General features: G+C 37.7%; 1 long non-coding RNA gene across 1 annotated transcript; it reads right to left on the reverse strand.

Moving 5' to 3' along the window:
* Window positions 1-572: 572 nt before the first annotated feature.
* On the reverse strand, window positions 573-18,753 carry LOC131507429 (uncharacterized). The gene is made up of 4 exons (XR_009259498.1): window positions 12,496-18,753; window positions 10,433-10,642; window positions 2,627-2,790; window positions 573-788 (listed from the first exon to the last, which is right to left on the reverse strand). It is a non-coding gene; the product is annotated as an uncharacterized LOC131507429 (long non-coding RNA).
* Between the last annotated feature and the right edge of the window lie 1,110 nt (window positions 18,754-19,863).

Raw genomic sequence — 19,863 nt, forward strand, 5'->3', positions numbered from 1 at the left:
AGAATTCCTCAGCTCAACGCATCAATATTGCCAAGATTGAGAAACCTTGCTCCAAATGGAGGCTATCACTTGCTCCAGTTTCTAGGTCTGAGGACAACAAATCAGATTATGGTACTCTAGATCCATGACCTCAAAATTCTATTGGTAACCAACTTTAAAAGTGGTAGTGGTAAATATATGGGTACTGCCCAAAAGAGGCTGTGCAGGAATAGGCACCACATCTGGAGATCTTAGTTTAAGAGTTGAGACTTTATCTTTACAACACTATAGTAAACTGCAAGGGACCAAATGAATACAACCCCACTCACTATAGTGTTTAAAATAGTGTTTTAAATAGCGCATTGTGGGGGCGCCTGGGTGGCGCAGTCGGTTAAGCGTCCGACTTCAGCCAGGTCACGATCTCGCGGTCCGTGAGTTCGAGCCCCGCGTCAGGCTCTGGGCTGATGGCTCGGAGCCTGGAGCCTGTTTCCGATTCTGTGTCTCCCTCTCTCTCTGCCCCTCTCCCGTTCATGCTCTGTCTCTCTCTGTCCCAAAAATAAATAAAAAACATTAAAAAAAAAAAAAAATTTAAATAGCGCATTGTGTATGCGCTCACAGTTGCAACTAAAATTAATAAAGTTGCACATCATGTAACAACTTTAAAACTCCTGCAGGAACCTCTCCAGGAAGCAGAGAGCTATGGTGTTGTCCAATGACAGTTTCTGAAGCAGGCTCACACACAGGTTGCATTCATCAGGCACAACATGTTTTCTGTGTCCCAAGGATCCTCTTGAGACATTCTGATTTACCTGGAATAGGTAGACAAACTCATTAGAGAATGCAGCATACACTTCAGACATACTTTTGTCCTTAGCACAATGGTAGAACTGAGAATTTGAGACTGGCCCGGGGCCAGGGAGGAGGCACTGAGAGCAGATGAAGAAGAGGAACTTTGCAAATGAGCCACAGAGCCTCAGTGCTTGGACGACTCACTTGTTTCCTAACATTCTGGCAGAGACATTTTTCATAAAGTAAGAATGATTTTTTTTTTCTATTTGGAGCTAGAAAGTTTTGCGTCTAAAATAAACATGATTCATGTCCCAAGAAAGCTCCGTTCTAGAGAACTCTGTATCCTTGGCTGACTTATGACTCCCAAACCCTCAGGATCTGATTTCTGATTCCCAACTCTGAGGTACTACCTCTCTGCCCTTTATTTTCAAGGTCCAGGAAGACCTCGAACCTTAAAAGAAAAGGGTAGAAATTGTGCAGCTATGTTCCAGGAGTTTGAGTTTCAATTATCAGAAAAGTGAGATCATTCTATGGTTTTCCCCTCCTCATTTTGCTACCTCTGGAAGTCCCCTAAGTTTAGTTAACAGTATTTCCCTGAAGCTATAAAGGCAGGCTTTTTTTTTTTTTCCTTAGCTCAGGAATGTTTTCATTATAAATATGAGATGCACAGAGATTTTGCTTGAGTACTAACAGTTTAGGCTGTCAAGTTAGTTCAGTAACATAAATCAGTCAACTCTATTAACTGATTTTTTTTTCTGTCACAAATAAATATGTAAGTCCTCTTTTTAGACATGTGTGGTTTGAACTTTATGCATATTAATAATCAGTGTGAATTAATTAGCAATTATTCATTCAAAATATCCTTAACTCGTAAGGTTAACCAGAGTATATTTATACTATTATTAAATCTTTGTGTGTGTGTGTGTGTATGCTTTATAACATAAACACTTTATAACATAAACAGTGTAACATAAACACTTCGCATTTTAAAACATATTCTATATTTCTTTCACAATCATTATAGTACTTGGAGTAATTTTAAAAAATTAATTTCATTAAAATTTTTTTTAATTAATTTATTTTTGAGAGAGAGAGACAGAGAGAGCAAGCTGGGAAGGGACAGAGAGAGACAGAGAGAGAGAGAGAGAGAGAGAGAATCACAAGCAGGCTCTGCACTGTCAGTATGGAGCCCAATGTGGGGCTCGAACTCATAAACTGTGAGAACATGACCTGAGCCGAAACCAAGAGTTGAACGCTTAACAGACTGAGCCACCTAGGTGCCCCTCATTTTTTAAAGTTACATTTGGTATTCATGTGTTTATTTCTTATTTTATGATATGGAAAAATGACATCTGTGGGGCATTTTTATTCCCCAAATACAGCAAATATTCTGTGAAACATTATGATATTCATTGTTATCTTTTGAAGCTTCTGATTTTCCTTCTCTTCATTGACTTATTCTTTCTGGTTATAAAACAGCTAAATTAAAATACAAGTTTATGACAAATCCCTCTTAAATTCCATATACAAAATTAGTATTCTTTCAGGCACTGATAATAATGGAAATCCCTATGGGGCTCCTGGGTGGCTCGGTTGGTTGAGCATCTGACTTTAGCTCGAGTCATGATCTCCTAGTTTGTGAGTTCAAGCCCCACATAGGATTCACCGCTGTCAGCTCAGACCCTGCTTCAGATCTTCTGTCTCCCTCTCTCTGCCTGCCCCACTTGTGCTCTCTCAAAAATAAATAAACATTTAAATAATAATAATAATTGGAATCTGTAGTAAATGTATCATTAAAATCTTATTAATTCACTCCAGAGTTCACTTAGCTTATCTCAAAATGCAATCTTCAGCCTACCTGAGGGTGCAGCAGTTAAAATGCAGATTCAGGACTTCATCTCAGAAGTTCAGATTCAGTAGTCCAGACCTGACCCAGGAATCTGGTTTTTCTCTCAAAGTAGCCAACAAGTAGCACTGTTACAAACATCTTTTACACATGTGTGCTTACTCAGCTTGACTGAGCTATAATTGACAAACAAAATTGTAATATATTTAAAGTATATAAAGTGATTTGATATGTGTATACATTGTGAAAGGATTCCCACATTTGACTTTATTAACACATCCATCACCTCATATATTTACCTTCTTTCCCCCCCCCCCCCCCCCTTTGGTGAGAACACTTCTACTCTCGGCAAGTTTCAATTGTACAATACAATTTAACAGCTATAGTGACCAGGTTATACTTTAGATCCTCAGACCTTATTCATCTTATAACTGAAGGCTTGTGTTCTTTACCAACCTCTGTCCACGCCCCCTACCCTCCTGGCAGCCACCATCCTGCTCTCTGTTTATATGGGTTTGATTTTTTTCCTTTAGTTCCACACATAAGTGATACCGTGCAGTATTTGTCTTTATCTGACTTATTTCACTCAGCACAATGCCCTCCCGGCCCACCAATGTTATTACAAATGGCAAGATTTGCTTTTTTTTTTTTTTAAAGACTAAATAATATTCCATTGTAGATTTAGAGATATAGATATAGATATATAGACATAGACATAGATATACAGATATCTCTTATCACCTGCTGATGGAAACTTAGGTTTATCCATACTTCAGCTATTGTGAATAATGTTGCAATGAGCATGGGAGTGCATATATCTCTTCAAGACAATGATTACATTTCCTTTGAATATACATACCCAAAAGTGGGATTACTGGGCCACATGTTAATTATATTTTTAATTTTTTGAGGGAAACTCCATATTGCTTTCCAAAGTGGCTGCATCAGTTTACATCCTACCAACAGTGCTCAAGGATTCCCTTTTCCTCCATATCTCACTAGCAATGAGGGAAATGGGGAGAGGTCAGTAAAGACAAGTCCTTTTGGTAATAGAGATCCTAACAGGTGTGAGGTGATATTGTAGTTTTGATTTGTATTTCCCGGATGATTAATGATATTGAGTATCTTTTCAGATGTTGGCCATTTGTTATGTCTTCTTTGGGTCTTTTGCCCATTTTTTATGTGGGTTTGTTTTTTGTTTTTGTTTCTTTGTTTTTGTTTTGTTGTTGTTGTTCTTTTGTTTCCATTTTTGTTTTGCTATGTAACTGAGTTCCTTGTATATTTTGGATATTACCCCCTTATTGGATGTGTGTTTTGTAAATATTTTCTCCTATTCTGTGGGTTGCCTTTTCATTTTGTTGATTGTTTCCTTTGCTGTGAAGATTTTTAGTTTGATGTGGTCCCTCCTGTTAAGTTTTGCTTTTGTTTCCTTTGATTTTGGTGTCAAATCCAAAAAATCATTGCCAAGACCAATGCCAAGGACATTTATCAATGCTACTCACAGATCATGTAAATCAAAGGAAATGATGGAAATCATGAAAGATTTCAAAAGGAGATAAAGAAATCTATTATTTCTTCCTATCTATTATTATTTATCCAAATAAAGAAGAAATCCTGATGATAAAATGCACCACATTTTCATAAACTGATGCCACCTGAGAGGAGACTGAAGCTGCCAGTTCTAGAGCATAAAGTGAATGAAGGCAAGGGAAGAAAGTTATACGGTCATGGGAATAGATGACCTATAGTGCCTTTTGGGGGATCACCCCTGGTACCAGTTATGGTATTTGGTCAGATGGTATTTTGTAACTAACCAGAGGTTTAACACTATTCTAGGACCAACTCTGATCAGCCCAATTTGAACTGGGATTAAAAACATAAAAAAATTATTATGTCTGTATTAGATTTATCAGTCATCTTTCCATTCACAGCCTATTCTAAGAGAATCTGCCTTCTAGCCTTTGGCCATGACTATTCTAAAAGACTCTGCCTTTGGTCATGCCTGTCTCACTCAGGTGACTCTGCTTTCCTGGCTACAACTGATTGAACCAGGGGTAGACATCTGATTCAGCCTGAGCCAATTAGATGTTCTCATGTCAGAAGTTGAATGAGAACACAGAGATTGAGACTAGTCAAATTGTGCAGAGGAGCTCTCAGCCATGGAGGATTGGGGCAAATATGATACCATGGCAAATCAAAGTCTCAGAGGAGAATTACAGGGGAGTCAACTTCCAAAGCTTTAGAAAGATCAGAAATGGGGATGTAGAGGAGATGGAACAAGTGGACATACCCAGAGGAGCAGAGATGAGAAAAAGTAGTTTTTGGACGGCCAGCTACTTCCTGTGAAATAGGACTCTACCTTCTGAAATTAGATTCCCTGATATTCCCTGCATCCCTTCAATAAATAACCTTCCCACACATGGTGAGAGAGTTAAGTCGAGGGGGTTTCTGCTGCCATTGGCAGAGATCCCTAAGCAAGACTGTCTGAGCTTATCAGCCACAGTTTTCAGAGTTAACTAGGAAGGAAGCACACATCCTGTGAATGTACTCAAGACTGCAGGGCTTCCTGTGGGATGCACGTCGAGTGTTGAAGCTCAGCCTGATGGGCTGGCCCTTTGTGACAGTGCAGTGACGGTGCAAAGGTGACACTTTTTGCAGCGACGGTCAGCATTAAGGGATACTGCTGCACAGTGGGCTGAGATTTTTCTTTACTGTTTTCTTACTACCTCCACTCCTTTGCTCCAAAGACTAGTAAGAACCTTAAGGGAACTAGGATGAAAGTGATGTATCTGCCAGAGCACCAACTGCTAGGTTGTTTTCCGAAAAAATGTTTGTTTTTTTTAATTTAATTTTATTTTTTAATATATGAAATTTACTGTCAAATTGGTTTCCATACAACACCCAGTGCTCATCCCAAAAGGTGCCCTCCTCAATACCCATCACCCACCCTGCCCTCCCTCCCATCCCCCATCAACCCTCAGTTTGTTCTCAGTTTTTAACAGTCTCTTATGCTTTGGCTCTCTCCCACTCTAACCTCTTTTTTTTTTTTTTCTCCCCCCCCCCCCCCCCCCATGGGCTTCTGTTACGTTTCTCAGGATCCACATAAGAGTGAAACCATATGGTATCTGTCTTTCTCTGTATGGCTTATTTCACTTAGCATCACACTCTCCAGTTCCATCCACGTTGCTACAAAAGGCCATATTTCATTTTTTCTCATTGCCACGTAGTATTCCATTGTGTATATAAACCACAATTTCTTTATCCATTCATCAATTGATGGACATTTAGGCTCTTTCCATAATTTGGCTATTGTTGAGAGTGCTGCTATAAACATTGGGGTACAAGTGTCCCTATGCATCAGTACTCCTGTATCCCTTGGATAAATTCCTAGCAGTGCTATTGCTGGGTCATAGGGTAGGTCTATTTTTAATTTTCTGAGGAACCTCCACACTGCTTTCCAGAGCGGCTGCACCAATTTGCATTCCCACCAACAGTGCAAGAGGGTTCCTGTTTCTCCACATCCTCGCCAGCATCTATAGTCTCCAGATTTGCTCATTTTGGCCACTCTGACTGGCGTGAGGTGGTATCTGAGTGTGGTTTTGATTTGTATTTCCCTGATAAGGAGTGACGTTGAACATCTTTTCATGTGCCTGTTGGCCATCCGGATGTCTTCTTTAGAGAAGTGTCTATTCATGTTTTCTGCCCATTTCTTCACTGGGTTATTTGTTTTTCGGGGGTGGAGTTTGATGAGCTCTTTATAGATTTTGGATACTAGCCCTTTGTCCGATGTGTCATTTGCAAATATCTTTTCCCATTCCGTTGGTTGCCTTTTAGTTTTGTTGGTTGTTTCCTTTGCTGTGCAGAAGCTTTTTATCTTCATAAGGTCCCAGTAATTCACTTTTTCTTTTAATTCCCTTGCCTTTGGGGATGTGCCGAGTAAGAGATTGCTACGGCTGAGGTCAGAGAGGTCTTTTCCTGCTTTCTCCTCTAAGGTTTTGATGGTTTCCTGTCTCACATTCAGGTCCTTTATCCATTTTGAGTTTATTTTTGTGAATGGTGTGAGAAAGTGGTCTAGTTTCATCCTTCTGCATGTTGCTGTCCAGTTCTCCCAGCACCATTTGTTAAAGAGACTGTCTTTTTTCCATTGGATGTTCTTTCCTGCTTTGTCAAAGATGAGTTGGCCATACGTTTGTGGGTCTAGTTCTGAGGTTTCTATTCTATTCCATTGGTCTGTGTCTGTTTTTATGCCAATATCATGCTGTCTTGATGATGACAGCTTTGTAGTAGAGGCTAAAGTCTGGGATTGTGATGCCTCCTGCTTTGGTCTTCTTCTTCCAAATTACTTTGGCTATTCGGGGCCTTTTGTGGTTCCATATGAATTTTAGGATTGCTTGTTCTAGTTTCGAGAAGAATGCTGGTGCAATTTTGATTGGGATTGCATTGAATGTGTAGATAGCTTTGGGTAGTATTGACATTTTGACAATATTTATTCTTCCAATCCATGAGCAGGGAATGTCTTTCCATTTCTTTATATCTTCTTCAATTACCTGCATAAGCTTTCTATAGTTTTCAGCATACAGATCTTTTACATCTTTGGTTAGATTTATCCCTAGGTATTTTATGCTTCTTGGTGCAATTGTGAATGGGATCAGTTTCTTTATTTGTCTTTCTGTTGCTTCATTGTTAGTGTATAAGAATGCAACTGATTTCTGTACATTGATTTTGTATCCTGCAACTTTGCTGAATTCATGTATCAGTTCTAGCAGACTTTTGGTGGAGTCTATCGGATTTTCCATGTATAATATCATGTCATCTGCAAAAAGTGAAAGCTTGACTTCATCTTTGCCAATTTTGATGCCTTTGATTTCCTTTTGTTGTCTGATTGCTGATGCTAGAACTTCCAGCACTATATTAAACAACAGTGGTGAGAGTGGGCATCCCTGTCGTGTTCCTGATCTCAGGGAAAAAGCTCTCAGTTTTTCCCCGTTGAGGATGATGTTAGCTGTGGGCTTTTCATAAATGGCTTTTATGATCTTTAAGTATGTTCCTTCTATCCCGACTTTCTCCAGCGTTTTTATTAAGAAAGGGTGCTGGATTTTGTCAAAGGCCTTTTCTGCATCGATTGACAGGATCATATGGTTCTTCTCTTTTTTTTTTTGTTAATGTGATGTATCACGTTGATCGATTTGTGAATGTTGAACCAGCCCTGCATCCCAGGAATGAATCCCACTTGATCATGGTGAATAATTCTTTTTATATGCTGTTGAATTCGATTTGCTAGTATCTTATTGAGAATTTTTGCATCCATATTCATCAGAGATATTGGCCTGTAGTTCTCTTTTTTTACTGGGTCTCTGTCTGGTTTAGGAATCAAAGTAATACTGGCTTCATAGAATGAGTCTGGAAGTTTTCCTTCCCTTTCTATTTCTTGGAATAGCTTGAGAAGGATAGGTATTATCTCTGCTTTAAACGTCTGGTAGAACTCCCCTGGGAAGCCATCTGGTCCTGGACTAAAATGTTTTTAAGAGATACAGATCATATTAATATGTGGCAGAGTTTGCTAATTGTCCTCTCAACATCCTTTGTCTCCCATACTAATGACAGTTTAAGCTACATCTAAATATAGCTAAAGACAGCATAGTAAATGGAATGTAAGCAGAATGACATATGCAACTTCTGGGTCAGGTGTTTTCTTCACTCTTTTTCCTTCAAAGTGAGCTTGGAATCAGGATGTGCTGGTGAGCTCTTTTCGGGGCACAAAAATGAAGCCAAATCTCTAGGGCTGGAAAACCAACAAGACGGACAGAGTTGATTCTCTATATTATAGAGCCACCACTTTGGTATCTTTATTTTTGAGTCTTTTGTTTCAACAACCTAGGCAGTATCCTAAATAAGGCCATCATTGTGCAGACCTTTCAGATGATTCTCTCCCCATTTACTGGAACCTGACATAAATCTAAGGGAAGAGCACAGAACATGTTTGAAGAGATGGTAGGTATGCACAGTAAATCCGTATCAGGGGCAAGAAACAGAGCCCCGGGAGGTGAAATAGATCCACTGAGATTTTAACAGGATCTTAGAATAAAGAGAATATTTAAGAATACTTAGGGATGTGCTAGCTAGAGGGGTGGGGAGGTGGGCAAAATGAGTGACGGGCATTAAGGAGGGTTAGAATAAAGAGAATATTTAAGAATACTTAGGGATGTGCTAGCTAGAGGGGTGGGCAGGTGGGCAAAATGAGTGACGGGCATTAAGGAGGGCTCTTGTTGGGATGAGCACTGGGTGTTATATGTAAGTGATGAACCACTGGTTCTACTCCTGAAACCAATACTACACTGCGAACTAACTTGAAATTAAATAAACAAACTAAAAAAAAGAAAAAAAGAATATTTAGGAAAGCAGAAACTCTAAGCATTTTCTAAGAATACATAGGAAAGTTACACAAAATATTTGCATAGCTATTCTCAGTTTTCCCTTAAAATTATGATCACTGCATATTTCCCAATAAGTATACTTGTGTTTGTAACATTATCTCCTGCTTTTGTGGTCAGCTTGTGCTCAGCTTAATGTTTCAACTCAGCCCAAGGCCTTATACACAGTTGATACTCAATAAATATTTGGGTATTTACAGAGTCAGATGGAGTCCCATATGACTGCAGTTCTTACTAGTAAATGTAGCTTGCAAAATCAACAGACATTAGCCTCAGTCTGTACCACACGATGTACCAGGATATGTTTAAATATGCCTTCAAGAATTTATTGCATTCATCTTAAAGAATTTGGAAGTTACTTAAAATGTATCTTTTACAATACCTACTCTTGAAAGAAGGAGAAATGGGGGGGGGGGCCCTAATGAAAAGGTATAATCTCATCAACTTACTGGCAAATACAACATGGAGTGATGTTGCTCTGGCCAGGATATTTCATCCCAGGAAATAATTCTTTCTAGCAGCTTCTCTGGGGGTCCTACTCAGAAAAGAGGCTTGACCCAAAAAAAGCTATTGAATGATAGTGGATAACAGTTTAAAAAAACCCAGTTAACTCTAAAGAATGGAGATGGTCAATCTAAATACAAAAAGTTTCTGATAAGAAAAATAAAACTTACAAAACTGAATAATAAAGATTGATTTCATATATAATCTTCAGCTACAACAGTTTCTCCTTATCTCTCTTATCTAACCATAATATTAAATGAAAAGTCATATTATTGTTCATAGTAATAATTCTATTAGTAAGTAATTATAAGTCTATTATAAAAAGAATTTTATGTTTCTACTCCTTTGTTAACAGAAAGTGAATTTTTCTCTTAAAAGTGAGAGTTATGTTTAATATGGGGGCTTTACTTACGCACTTTATAGAAAGTAGGGCCACCAAAGGCTCTAATGGATTTTGAGAAAGAGAGATGGGGAGAGGGTCAGAGAGAGAGAGAGAATACTTTGGAACTCACAGTAGTCTCTATAGGAAAGGATCAGGTGAGAGAGAGGCTGCCCCTAATTTCTTTGGGGGTTACCTAACGTGGGCAGGGAACTCACTCTGCAGAGTTGCAAGTTAAAGTGTCCAGACACAGACACTTCAGGAGTTAAGTAGTGTCACATTAAATGTTACCTGATCCAGTGCCACATAAGTCGACAACAGAGCATTAAGAGCTAAAAGCTGTAAGAAATGTGTCAACATAAAATTTGACACTGTGAGCTCTATAAAAATGGAAAGCAAGTCCACACCGTTTAGAAATTCATTGAAAGGATTATAACACCAGCAAAGAGAGAATCCCTCAGTTCACTTCACTCTTTCTTTACTTAGAACAGCATAGATACTGACTTGCAAGGGACCTAATCCAACAACAGCAATGAGGACAGCGATGGTTGGCTAAGCATAAAATGTGAGGCAGTGACCCCCACAGGTCATGCCAAGGTCAGTACACATCTGAAGAGAGCCAGCAGCGCAGCTGTGCAAAGGCAACCAGGCAGAGAACAGAGATGAAATTCTTTCAACGTCTATCAAACAGATCAAAGTTTACTCTTCTCGAACCTGCCAAGGGAAAGTAGAAAGTTTGAGTGCCAGGAGGACTGGGGCACCAGCATTGACAGGGGTTGCTCAGAGCCAGCAATTCCTGTTGTCATGGCATCTACCCCTTGGGTTATACCCCTTCAAGCTGCTGTAGGACATGAGGCTACGTACTGATTGCAGCAAGCTTTAATGAAATTTTTTAATGTAAGATGGTTGACTCTTAATCCAAAAAAAGCCCCCACTCAAAAAAACCTGTTGAAAATCTTTTCTAATGCTGGCTTTTACTGTAATTCAACTCCTGGAATTAGAAATAATTTTAGTATTATGATAAAGGATCCTGGTTTTGTTAGCATAGAAATTACATTTGTCTCGGTTCCTTAGTTTAATGTATATCAAACTTATAAAAGTCAACAGCTACCACTTGACATTAAAAGTTTTATAAATTCATTTTGAATTCAGTGAATAGTGAGAACTTAGTGAATAACTACTTGGCTTTTGAATAGTTTTAGAAACTAAAGCACTAAAATATGTTAAAAGCAAAGGCAAATAGCAAGATACTATGTATAAATATAAAACCAACATTATCAGTAACATAGATAGCCTTGTTTTTTCACATAGACAAGATCCAGTTTCTGTGGCCTTAACTATAACTTTCTACAGTAAAGAATATGGTGCATATATTATAATGCATGTGGGAGTAGTTGTCAAAAGAAGTCTGTTCTATTCAACAATTCTCTGGGTGGAAAAAAAACCTGACTTGGCATTCAAATCAGTCTTTTAATATTCATTACCTATTTATATGTATGTTATAAATTTCTTATAGTGGTCAGGAAGCCAAGTTTCAATGGACCTATAAAAATTGATCAGTGGCTCTCTCTGAGAGGCATGATGGAGAATATCTGATATCCTAGGAGGAATGGAAGGTCCCATGGAATACTGCAGTCTCTTTAGCACAATAGTTGTTTCCTCTCAATATTATTTCTGCAGCATTATTTTTCCTCCTTACCAACCTCATCCCCAAGCATTCAGAAGACAATATGGACTCAGGAATAGAAATTATTTTACAGAATAGTGAGTTTGGGGTATTTTTCTTTTTGCTTTAAAATGCAAGTGGTTATAAATACAGAGAAGATTTAAGTCAAAATTAGCTGATCATTTTCTACACAGGTTGATCCAAAGTATATTTTGTTTCATTAGATTTTGGGGTCTTCATTTCTGCCATCACAGACTTCAAATGAGTAATAATATAAGGAATAGTTTTCTGAAATATGCAAAGGAACACAATTAAAAGGAGGAGTATATTTCTTTAGAATGGATTAGTTAAGAGGATTTATGGAATACCTCCAGTGGCAATCTTTCTAGGTAAAACAGGAAAACTATTTTTCCAAGATGGTTTAGATTTAATTTTACTAAAGACAGAAAGATAAAGAAACGATCAAAATCTCCTTTATTCATTGACCTAGTATTTGTGTTGATATATTTGAAAATAAAAGAAACTGATTTTGATAAAACCTTTGTTTCCTCATACTGTTAATGAAGCCCTTTTCCTAACGCACTAAATATGGAAATCACACTTGGTTGAGCTTGTAGGATGATCAGTAGCAACGAGGAGATGGTGGGGGAAAGAAAAGAACACAGAGCAGCACTGATGCATTAAATATTTCTTTTTTAGGAAGCTAGCATCTCTTTCAAACGATGTTGATGTCTTCTTCACTCACCCACAAAATCTGCTCATTTAATAGAATTCACCAACCCATCTAGTGGTGTTATCCACCCATGGGTGCTCTGAAACTCACAAATTATATAATGATGTGTTTAAGAGGGAAAGTGAAAATTGGCCTATATCCATAGAACTAACTCCCAAACTCTCTTACCTTCTTTTATGCTTTACCACCAGGTCTCTGCCCTCATTTATTTTGCAAGTCCAGCTCTGTTTCCCTTCTAGTTTGTTGCATCTTTGGCTCTGCTGGTTGTCCAGACTTTGCTTCCTGTTCTCTCTGGCTATGGCAGGATGTAACCACAGACTTGTAATTCAGATCACTTTCCAGTGGCCTCACAAGACTCTCCTGCCCACGCTATATGTGTCTTGTTCTCGACGAAGGCCCAGAATGGAGTGGGCCAAAAGAATAGGCTGAAACCATTATGACTTCAAGTTCTGAAGCTCCGAGATAAACATAAAGAATTTCCTGCTCGATGTTAGCTACAAAGAAAAATATCTCCAGCAGCAAGGATGAAACAGCTTTTCTTTTATGCACCCTCTGCAAAGAAAAGATGCTTGAACAATATTTATACTTTTAGAACCACCAAGTCCAGCTGGTATACAAACTGGGTCCTTTAGTTCCCACCTACATTTTTGTCTTTCTTCCTAGTTTTGCATTTCAGTCTGGTAGGAGGCATGGCTTAAAAGGAATCCTTGAAAAAAGGCACGAAAACAAAAGAAAAAGTTAAGAGAAAAAAGTCCAAGTGAGGAGAATAGAGAAAAATAGTTTTGAAATGAGTAAACATTTTGAAATATGGGAAAGGCTAATTACTAAAACTATGTGGATTGGAAAGGAAATCATTCAAAGGAAAAAGTGTAATGTCAATAAAACCAAATTTTTCACTTGTCAAAATAGTACTGAAGATGAAGCATGACAAATATTCCAATATACCTTCCCTAATAGAATTACAATATTCTATGGGAATGCCCCACCAATATCAGATGTTCAAAGTCATGTCTGGTTAGACATCAGAAAGCCATGAGAGAGCCACTGGTTAATTTTTGTAAATTCAGCAATCTGCTGAGTATGGTATTTGGGGCCCTTTTGCAATCTGAACCCCAAATTGTCTGTACTGTACAGGGTAATATGATGTTAATTTTGTCTGTCATCTTGGCTAGGCTGTAGTCCCCAGATATTTGGTCAACAATTATCTTGGATGTTTCTGTGAAGGTGTTTTTTTTGGATGAGATTTAACATTTAAATTGGACTTCGAATAAAGCAGATTACCCTCCATAACATGGGTGGGCATCATCTAATCAGTTGAAGGCCTTACTAGAACAAAGACTGACCTTTCCTGAACAAGAAGGAATTCTGCCAGCAGACTGCATTTGGACTTGAACTGCAACTCCCTCCTGGGTCTCTAGACCACCGGCCTACTCTGCAGATTTTGGACTTACCAAACCTCCATGATCATGGTTGCTAATTCCTTGGAATAAATTCCCCTTTCTCTCTCTCCATATAGAGATAAATGTAGATATAGATGGAGTTGCATCCTTTTGATTCTGTTTCTCTGAAGAAACTTGCCTAATACAGGTAGTGATAAGATCTGCATTCTAGAACTGAAAATAGGGTTCAGAATCTGGCTCTGCCACTTACCGTTTAACACATGATGGGAAAGTTATTTTACCTTTCTAAGCCTGTTTCCTCATCTTTAAAATGGGAATAACAATAACTCCCTTAATTCTGTATTCTTTTGTTTCTGTTCTTCCCTTGCCTGTCATAAGTTTGTTCCTGTCTACTGAGCTAAACCTTACTCTTCTTTCCATACCTGTGATGGTCCTAAAAATATGTTCACAAATTCTTTGATGCTCTTCAAGTTTAATTCCCTTCTCCTTAAGTATGGCCTGGTTTTAGTGAGTTGCTTCTAACTAGTAGAAGAATATGGTAGAAGTGACGGTACATCATTTCCCAGTTTAGGTTATAAAATGACTGCAGCTTCCACCTTGGTATTCTGATTCTCTGTTTCTGTTTGCCTCTGTCTCTCTCATCACTTGTATGAGGGAGCCAACATGAACAGCCCTTTGGAGAGGCCCTGTGGCAAGGAACTGAAGCCTCCTGACTACAGCCACACGATGAACTTGCAAGCAGGTTCTCCAGGCCCCTCATGGCATCAGCTCCAGCCAACAACTTCCCTGTAGTCTCATTAGAAACCCTGAATTAGAACTACCCAGCTAAGATACTCCTGGATCTTGAGCCTCCAAGGCTGTGTAAGACCCTAAATACTTGTTTTATACAGCTGTTATTTTGTAAATATAAATTTGATACACAGCAAATAATGCCACATTCAAGTTTATAAAAGCACCCCTGATCAACAGAATTTCTCCTCTGTTTACCCATAGCATTCTGCATAAAACTATTATAAAACTTTTCATGTTATATGAATAATGTTCATTAATGCGATTGTTTCACTTGCATGGCTGAGAGCTGCTTGAGGGTGGCCATCTTTAACTGTATTAAGTGTAAAAAAAAAAAAAAAATCACACTCAAGCCTGGCACATAAAGGACTCTTACAATAGTTAGCCTGTTAGTGTCTCCAGTGTCATACGTTGATCTAAGTAAGTCTTTTGCAAATATTTTCCCGTTTAATCCTCATAAAAACCACGAGACATATTATTACCCTCATTTTACAGATGATGAAACTGAGGTCAAGTTATAGAGAAGCTGATTAACTTGCTCACAGGCACACAGCTAGTAAATGTTGCTGAATTACAGAATGAATGAATACGTTTCTTACAAACAGGACCATGTATGACTCACCTTCCATACAGTGCCTAGCCCAATATGCGACTGGGACTCAGTATTTACTAAATCACCATCTGGTAATAAAAGTAGCTTAGCTATGTGAGAAAGAAGTTTTGGAAACCCTGATTGTGGATAATTTCAATTGATTCTCCAAATAGTTCTTTTCCTTTACTTATAAGAAGAAGGGTTGCAGTAAACATATGTTGTGATGAGACTAAAACTTTGGAAGATATTTACCTCTCTGTCCATACATCCCCCATAAATGTTTTACAAGAAACAATATGTATTGGTAGTTTGATTATATTAGATATGTTTAAAAAGATTTTTTTCCCTGAAGTTACTAAATTTGGTCGTTCAAGATTCAAAACAGTTTGTGAAAGAGTAAAGTGGTGGCATTTGAATGGTGTATTTTTGTTCCAACAAGAACAACAAAAGAATATTTCTACTGAAGACTCTTTGACTTACAAATTTAAAATAGGTGACTGCTGTTTGACTTCTGAGGCCCTTCTTAATGAAGCATGCAACCAATGATCCCTTTGGGTGAGGTCTTTCTAAATAAGCACCTGAATATGAAAAACCTAAACTAAAGCCAGCTTGCCTTCAGAGTTGGTCAGTCTGGAAAGCAGCTTGTGGCTTCCTATTTTTGAATTTTTGACTTGTTTTGTCTGAGCCCTTTCTCCCCACTTACTAGTAAGTAGGAGGTCTTTATATTATTTGATTTCTCTTGATGTCTATTTGGGAGGTTTATTCCTCTTACATTCTGCCACCATAGTGATTAATGAAAACATATTTTGGAAGCTGTAAAAAGGATCCTTAAGTGTAAGCAGATGCTAAAGATAAGTGGTTATAGTGGAAATAAATCATTTCCTTGGTTCCTGTAGGCCTCAGTATTTCTCCTTCAAGACAGTATCTTCATAAATCTTCTGCTGGGAACATTATCCTAAAAGTTTCATTTAAGACAAAGGAGACCAGAAATTTCTGTCATTAAAGATTTAATAGCCTGTCTTCTATACTCATAAAAATGTAAGCAGTGTACTTCTAATTATTTTTCTTTAAAGATTAAGGACGGCAAACCATTTTCTGCTCATCAACTTGATTCCCTTCAGTTGTCTCACTTTACACTATTTTGCATTTCCGAACAGAGCCTTTCTTATGACAGTAACACTGTTTCTCAGGTGTTTCCCTACTCTACCACTCTGCATTTGGAGCAAGGCAGGTTTATTATTTCAAGATTCAATATTCCAGTCATGAACTAAAACAGGTCTAAGAAAATTTAATAACCCCCTTTTAAGCAGAAATCAACTCTCTAGAAATACAAATATAAACTGCTAACTAAAAACTTAAAAAAAAATTATGTGTTCTAAGATTAAAGGCAAGACAAAAATAACCAGAGGGTTAGTATTTTTGTTCAAAGATTTAATGTAGGCCAGAAATATCCACAGGGTGAGGCAGGAAAGGGTAGTAATTGGAAGCACACCAGGCTCCAGGGTTAGACATCCTAGGTCTGAATCCTGGCTATGCCTCTTCACGCCTGCAGATTTACTTTACCTCCTTATCTTCTGTAAAATGGGGACAACAAAAAATACCTACTATCGAGGAGGAGGAGTGCTGTGGGAATAAAAATGAGAGAATGCAACATGAGTGCACTGCCTGTACATAGTAAGTAACCAATGTATTTTAGTTATCATTATTTTCAAGTGCCATATGGAAAGATATTTATTTTTGCTATTAGGACAAAAGGGAAACATTTCTAAAAAGACTGAAAAAAATGAAAAACGATGAATTTCTTGCCAATACATAGATATTAATATATTTACTTCATATGCCTTATTTCTTTTCTAAGGGAACTTCAAAGGCTTTCCTTTTTTACAACTATACTCACTGTAAAAGCAATTTCACAATTATTAAGAAAATAGAGATGTTGATTGCAAGGTCTTATGGGTGAACAGGGTAGAAGAAAGTTGATAGTTTTTGTTGGGACAACCGAAACTTGTTCTTACCACCTATTAATTACTTGAAATTCCGTTTATAGTATTGTAGATTAAATTGTCACTGGCACTCTGACAGACAGTAAGACAGTTTTAATAAACATAAAGTTCAAAAGGGTTAAGTACATAATGAAGTAGAAGCTCTTAAATGTTCCCAGTTACATTTTAATTGGTTTAACCCCTCTGCCAAATGGCCTGGCAAATTGGTATTCATCAAAAGCCATGAAGCTGTAAGTACTATTGGACCCAGTAATAACCCAAAAAAGGTCACAAATGAAGATGTTAATTGGATTCTTTTTGTTTCTTTCATTTTTTTTGACAACTGCATTATTGATATATAATTCACATTTCATTCCATTCAATTAAATGTACAATTCAATAGTTTTAAGTATATTCGGAGTTGTGCAACCATCATCACAATCAATTTTTAGAACATTTTCCTCAAAAGGAAACCCAACATCCTTTGGCTATCGTCTCCCAATTCCATCTTTGCAACCAGTGGTAAGCAACACTAATCCTTTATGCCTCTATAGATTTTCCTATTCTGGACATTTCATATAAATGGAGTCATTACACTAAGTGAAAGAAACCAGGCACAAAAGACAACATATGTTTTCAAGGATCATCCATGTTACATCATATATCAGTACCTCCTTTTTTATGGCCAAATATCCCATTGTTTAGATGTACCACATTTAATCTATACATTTATCAGTTGGTGGACACTTGTGATATCTCACTTTTTTGGCTATTATGAATAATACTGTTATGAATATTCATGGACAGGTGTTTTTTTAATTAAAAATTTTATTTTTATAGTAATCTCTACATCCAACGTGGGGCTTGAACTCACAACCCTGAGATCAAGGGTTGCATGCCCTATTGACTGAGCCTGCCAGGTGCTCCCCATGAACAAGTTTTTGCTTGGGCATGTTCTCATTTTTCCTGGCTACATATCTAGAAGTAAAATTTATAATGATTCTTATAGGAGTGAAAATCATGGTCCAACAATGTAATTATGCTGTGCTCCCAAAGGTATTATGCAGAAGTGTTACACTCTCAAAAGTATTCTGCAGAAAAATGTTTGCCATGTAGAAGGAAAACCACATAGCAATATGGGAAAAGGCCGCATGAAGTGAAAAAAAAGCAGGATACAACCCACTTAAAATCCTTCCTGGGCTTCCCATTCTCTGCTCTGTCCTAAGGACCTGTAGTCCTCAGTTCTCTCCCCCTCAATTCTCAAGACAGCTATATATACTACCTTTCAGAGATTTTTAGAACATCTCAGCTTCAGACCCTTTGTATATGTTGTTTCATCTGCCTGTATCACTTTTTCCCCACTTCTTTGCCTAGTGGTTTCAAGTCTCATCTTAAATGTCACTTCCTCAGAGAAACCCTCTCTGATATCCCTAACTAGGCTAAGGTTAAGTGTTTCCATTGCAGTCTGCAATTTTCCATCTTAATACTTTCGAATCCGGTAATTTTTTAGTAATCAAATATTGAGAGGTTATTAAAGGGACAGGGACACAGGGTGAAACAAAATATGCAAGATCCCTGTCATCCTAGATCTTGTATTTTAGGGTGGGAATACATCTACATGTATACAACTCAATATACTGGGTAATTTTATTCTTCATTTCATTTTATTTTATTCCAATATCAGTTTCTGGTGTATAATATATTCAACAGTTCTATGTATTACTCAGTGCTCACCCAGTTTAGTGTACTATTAATCCCCTTCACCTATTTCCCCCATCCCCCCCCCCCCCCACCTCCCTCTGGTAACTCATTTGTTTGTTCTTATAGCTGAGTCTGTTTTTTGTTTGTCTTTTTTTGTTAGCTGTTTAGTATCTTAAATACCACACGAGGGATATATGTCTTTCTCTGATTAGCTTATTTCACTTAGCATTATGCTCCGTAAATCCAACTATGTTGTTGTAAATGGCAAGTTCATTTTTTATGGCTGCATAATGCTCCATTGTGTGTGTGTGTGTGTGTGTGTGTGTGTGTGTATACATATATATATATGTATATATATATATATACACACTACATTTTCTTTACCCACTCACCTATCAATGGACAGGTGGGTTGCTTCCATAGTTTGGCTATTGTAAATAATGCTGCAATAAACACATGGGTGCATATATCCCTTCAAATTAGTGTTTTGTAATCTTTGGGTAAAAATGTACTGAGTAATTTTAGATAGTGATAATCAGATTAATGTTTATCCTGTTTGGATTGTACACTCCATGAAGGCAGGAGCTATTTCTGTCTTGGTTACTTCCAGTTTGCTAGACCTTAGCACTGAGTCTAAGTGCTGAATATGCTCAATATAATTTTTGTCAATGACTGGTAAAATAGGCCTATAAAAAATAGGAGCTACTCCTGTAAATAGTTGACTTTGAGGGTTTTTTCCTTTCTGTAATTTCACATCTTCTTTCTATAATTGCAGCAACTAAAAGATGAGCCCAAAATTATCATAGGTGAATGAAAGAACCTCAAATAAAACACATTTATATGTCCCCACACACTCATTAAAGACCTGGTAATAAAACCTACTCAAATACTCAGATGTGTTGGTTAAGTGTATAGAATTCCCTTGGCGCATTACCAAGAAGGTTCCCCACCATCAGGAGTATAATTTACGGTTGTAAAAGACTACTTTAGCACCCAAGAAGGTGCTTATGGATATGAACCTCCGAACTGCCAGATTTCTAAAGCCCTTGAGAATCTACCTCCATCCACTATG

The sequence above is a fragment of the Neofelis nebulosa genome, chromosome 3 (assembly GCF_028018385.1).
Source record: "Neofelis nebulosa isolate mNeoNeb1 chromosome 3, mNeoNeb1.pri, whole genome shotgun sequence".
Lineage (NCBI taxonomy): Eukaryota > Metazoa > Chordata > Mammalia > Carnivora > Felidae > Neofelis > Neofelis nebulosa.